Consider the following 5,985-nt stretch of genomic DNA (forward strand, 5'->3'; position numbering starts at 1 on the left):
ACGGTATGGCCCATAGGCCCATTTCAATATCACATACAATGTCAATGAAAGAATGCAAGCCCATTTGGGGAGACTACTCAACCCACCATCCGCTACTCTCCACCCGTACCAACCAAGCTCTCCATGTGGGGAATAACTCAACCCACCCAACCAAACTCTCCACTGGCAGCATAGCTGCTTTCTCATATAACTGGAGGCCTAGCCTCTTTTAATAACTGGGGCAAAGCCCTTTTGATAAACTAGGGCAAAAGCCCTTTTCGGTAAACTAGGGCAAAGGCCCTTTTTGCACTTCCTCCATCTATATAAACCCATCCCAATGCATTATGAATACATCATGTGCATAACATACATATCATGTATATCAGAATCCCATGTATCAAATTCATAATTAAACCCTAGGGGTATAATGGTCATTTTACCTAGGGGCAAAACAGTCATTTCCATATTATAAGGGTAATATTATCATTTTACCAAATATTAGGGTTTTCCATGTTCATTATCAATTACTAGCAATTCATGTGCTTAAACAGTGATTCTTGCCCATTCTTAGCGAAACCGAGTTATTGGGCCAAAAACCCCTAATGGGCCCTACGTAGCCGATTTAGTCATCTAGGCCCATTTAGCCCATTTCCATAATGGACTTAGCCGTATTGATGCACGATCTAACAAAATTCCATTTTCTACCAAATCTACGCAAATGGGCCCAGTAGCCCATTGGGCCCGATTTCAGCCCCTCGAGGCCCAACTTACCGTGATGCCAAAAACATGCTCTTACCTTTTCCAACGTTCCCAATCATCAACTTAGCGAATCTAACTAACCAATGAGCGTTCGCTTGCTCACAAGTCCTCGAAATGCAAGAATTTCGGCATTTCAGCTTTCCAGCATTTATCGATTTTAGCTACGAAAAAGGATTCGTTACACACCTGATTTGCGATATTCCTTGATAAGATCTCTTACGCGATTTCTCCTATAATCAACCGCTTATAAATTAGAACACGTTAATAATTAGACCAAATCGAAGACTACCTATTATCATTACTTTTCACATTCGGCCACCATCCATAATGGCCTTGGAACCCATACCTTTGTCGAAATTGATGACTACATTTAGTCACTCCGATGATCCAAGCTAATCCAAGTCGACCCTACGCCTTGCTGCTCCTCCACTATACAAACCACAAAAGATTAAAAGAAGAAACCCAATAAGGCCTATACCCACATTCGGCCACCTCCCTAAACTATAGGGGTTTCGACTTTTGTCAACAGTTACTATTAAAATCGCTTTAGAGTACGAAACTTACCACAGTCTCTCTTCTTGAATCCGTGTAAAGCTTAGGAAATAAAGGGATTGGCCACCAAAAAGTGAAGGAAAACAGAGAGTTGCTGGTCAACAAGATTTCGACACCACCTAGCTTCACAGGTTTCGGCTTTTGCGATTTTTCGACAAAAGTGGAGGTAAGGGAAAGAAAAAATAGATGAATGGAGGGGAGTAGTGGGCTGGTTTTTGAGAAAGAAAAGGGAGAAAAGATGAAGGGAAAGGTGATAGATTCGGTTGGAAAAGAAAAAGAGAGAAAAAGACTAAACCAAAAGAAGAAAAGGACACAACCTAGTCCCTAATGCCGAAAATTCTAACCTAATACCCCTCTGCCGAAATCCCCTCTCTAATCCCCTCAAATCGACTAACTCTATCTCCCTCCCAAATCCCTAAAATCTCTCCCCTTATCCCTCCTTAATCCATGCATTTGATTGATTCAAACTCTCTCCCACAGAGTTCCATTCGGCTACAACTCTTGCCTGCTCAAAGCATAAAAATTAACATCACCTTTGCCATCACAGGGAATCGAACCCAGGTCTTCCCCCAACCACTTACACGCCACCATTATAGCTCCCTAGTGGCGTCATTTAGCCACTTTACTAGAGGCTCTTTTGCGAAACATTTTACCCACAATTTTTAATAAGACCACCTATCCAATGCCGCTAACTTCTTAAGTCCAAAATTCAAAAATTCTATGGGGTTTTGGCCAACACATGGGCCTTCCATAAGCCTATTTACACCTTCCAATTATGAATTTCACAACCAAATGCCAAAATTTAAAAATTTACCAAAATCTCAAAAATCACGAAAAACCTGAAAATCAGGATGTTACAACTCTACCCTCCTTAAAGAAATTTCGGCCTCGAAATTTTACCTGATCCAAATAGTTGAGGGTATTGCTGACGCATTGCTTCCTCGGTTTCCCAAGTAGCGTCTTCTTTTCCATGGTTTCTCCAAAGTACCTTCACTAATGGAACTGACTTCCTTCTTAGCACCTTGACGTCGTGATCAAGTATTTGCACAGGTTCTTCTTCGAAGGTCAAATCCGACTGTACTTGGATTTCTGCAACTGGCATGATATGAGTTGGGTCAGAACGATATCGCCTTAGCATGGAACATGAAAAATGTCGTGAATACGATCCAGCTCTGGAGGTAACTCTAGCTGATAAGCCACCAGCCCTATCCGCTTAATAATTCGATAAGGCCCAATAAACCGTGGACTCAACTTACCCTTCTTACCAAATCTCAATATCTTCTTCCAAGGCGATACCTTCAAAAAGACCATATCCCCACAGCATATTCAATATCCTTACGCTTCAGATCGGCATAAGACTTTTGTCGATCCGCTGCCTCCTTTAACTGATTCCTGATCACCTTAATTTTGTCTTCAGTATCTGCTACCAACTTTGGACCCAGTACTTGCCATTCCCCCAACTCTGCCCAACAAGTAGGCGAACGACACCTTCGCCCATATAGTGCCTCATAAGGAGCCATCTGAATACTTGTTTGGTAACTGTTGTTATACGCAAACTCCGCCAATGGCAAATAGTCCTCCCAACTGCCCTTAAATTCAACAACACAACCTCTCAACATGTCTTCTAAAATCTGAATGGCTCTCTCTCTGACTGCCCATCCTCTAAGGGTGAAAGGCCGTACTGAAATCCAATCACTTTCCCAATGCCTCATGCAATTTCTACCAAAATCGAGATGTAAACCTTGGGTCTCGGTCAGAATTATCGATACTGGAACCCCATGCAACCGCACTATCTCCGCCACATACAACTTGGCCAACTTCTGAAGTGAGTAGTCGGTTCAGACAGGTATGAAATGGGCAGATTTTGTGAGCCTATCCACAATTACCCAAACTGAATCTTTCTTGGAAGGTGTCAATGGCAACCCAATTACAAAATCCATAGTTACCCTTTCCCACTTCCAAAGTGGTATCTTTACTGGCTGTAACAATCCTGAAGGTAGTTGATGCTCGGCCTTTACTTGTTGACACGTCAAACATTTCCCCACAAATTCGGTCACTTCTCGCTTAAGTCCAGGCCACCAATACAGTTCCCGCAAGTCTCGATACAACTTACTCCCTCTTGGATGCATAGCACAAGGTCCATTATTAGCCTCATTTAAAATCATTGATCTCAAGTAAGAGTCCCTCGGAATACAAATTCTTCCTCGAAAACAAAGAACCCCATTATTATTTAACCCAAAATCTGGATTCTCCCCCTTCTTAACTTGCTGAAACTGAGAAACCAACAACTCATCCTCCAACTGTTGCTTCTTAATCTGCTCCACCTAAGTCGGTCTCACTTGTAACTCTGTCAATAAGCTTCCATCGTCATACAAACTTAAATGAGCAAACATTACCTTCAATTCCGCCACAGTCCTTCGACTTAACGCATCAGCCACGACATTTGCCTTACCTGGATGGTACTCAATCGAACAGTCATAGTCCTTTAACAACTCTATCCACCTTCGCTGTCTAAGATTTAGCTCCTTTTGAGTTAACAAGTACTTAAGACTCTTGTGATCCGTATAAATAATGCATCTCTCCCCATACAAGTAGTGCCTCCACATTTTAAGCGCAAAAATCACTGCTACCAACTCCAAGTCATGCGTAGGGTAGTTTACCTCGTGAGGCTTAAGCTGTCATGAAGCATAAGCGACCACTTTACCCTCTTGCATCAACACGCAGTCCAAACCTACATGTGACGCATCGTTGTACACAGTGAAATCCTTACCAGACTCTGGCTGAATCAACACTGGCGCTTTTGTTAAAACCTTCTTCAGTTTCTCAAAAGCCTCTTGCTGCTTATTCGTCCAAACAAAAGGTGCTCCTTCCTTATAAGTTTCGTTAACGGTGCTGCCAACACAAAAAATCCTTCCACAAATCTCCTGAATGCCGTCTTATGAATATCCACTTCTTTAACTCTCAACTGATGATATCTTGATCGAAGGTCGATTTTAGAAAATACCGAGGCTCCTCTTAATTGGTCGAACAAATCGTTGATTCTTGGCAGAGGATACTTGTTCTTGATTGTCAGTTTATTCAATTGTCGATAGTCAATACACATTCGTATGGTCCCATCTTTCTTCTTTACGAACAACACTAGTGCGACCCACGGGGAAACACTTGGTCTTATAAACCCTCTATCCAACAGTTCCTGAATCTGAGCTTTCAATTCTACCAACTCCTTTGCTGCCATCCTATAAGGCGCAATGGACACAGAAGCCATTCCAGGTAACAAGTCGATTCCAAACTCGACTTCTCTGTTCGGAGGTAATCCAGAAAGTTCCTCCGGAAATACATCTTGAAACTCTTTAATGGTCCTAACTGACTCCGTAGTTATCCCCTCAGGTTCAACTTGACTTACAAATGCCAAGTACGCCTCACAACCTTTCCGAATCAACTTCTCGGCTCTTAAAGCAGAAACAACATTGGACAAATAATTCCTTCGCTCCCCTATGACCATTATCTCCTCATCTTCGGCAGTTCTTAGTACCATTCTCTTAGCAGCACAATCCAACGTCGCCCTATGCTTAGCTAGCCAGTCCATTCCAAAGATAAGATCAAAATCCCCAAATGGCAGCTCCATCAAATCTCCTACAAATATCTTATCTTGTGTCTCTAAAGGCACCACCCTAAAGAGTTTATCTACCTTAATCGAGTGTCCTAAAGGGCTTATCACCGATACCCCACTCACCGTCTCCTCGGGAAGCACTCCCAAAGTCCTAGATACATCACAAGCAACATACGAGTGAGTGGAACCCACATCAATCAAAGCAGTGTAAGGCATGCTATGAATGATGAACGTACTGGTTATAACATCAGGAGTGTCACCCTCCTCACGGCGTCGTGCAGCATAAACCAACGCCGGCTGTCGAGCTTCAGCATGCCCAGCACCCCTGCCAGGTGCCCCACGTCCTCGTCCATTTCCATTGCCACCTCTACCTTGCCCACGACCTTTCTGCGGTGGTGGTCCTCCTCGCTGTGGTTGAACATCCCTTTGTTTCGCAGCTAGTTCCTGAGCTGCTCTCCGAGGACATTCTCTGAACTTATACTTCTTTGACCCACATCGAAAACATGCTCCAGTACGCTTCCAGCACTCCCCCATATGCACCCTACCATAGTCCCTGCAAGACTGCGGTTTAAAAGTATTCACTGGAATTGCTCGAACCGGTCCCTCCATTCTAGCTCTTTTAACATACCTACTTGCAGCACTCGAGGGTCTAGAATCCCTCCTAAGTCTGGGTCGATCCTTCTCACGATTTTGCCGTTCAGTTCTCTTTACTTCCTCGTCTATCTTAGCCTTTTCCACCAACGCAGCGAAATCACGCTCCCTCTGTGGAGCTATCAGTATCCTAAGCTCATCGCGGAGGCCATCCTCAAATCGAACACTGCGCTCATATTCAGTCGTAACTATCCAGCTGGCGTATCGACTCAGCCTTAGGAATTCCGCCTCATACTCCGCAACAGTCTTATTTCCCTGAGTTAGATTCAAAAATTGCTTTCGACGAGCATCCACATAACTAGCTCTAACATACCTTCCGTTAAAAGTAGTCTTGAACAATTCCCAGGTTACTCATTCAATCGGGGTACTCTCCCTCACGGTGATCCACCACTGGTATGCCTCGTCTCGTAGCAATAACACAGCCCTTCAACTTT

This window comes from Gossypium hirsutum, chromosome A12, assembly GCF_007990345.1.
Source record: "Gossypium hirsutum isolate 1008001.06 chromosome A12, Gossypium_hirsutum_v2.1, whole genome shotgun sequence".
NCBI classification, from domain to species: Eukaryota; Viridiplantae; Streptophyta; class Magnoliopsida; order Malvales; family Malvaceae; genus Gossypium; species Gossypium hirsutum.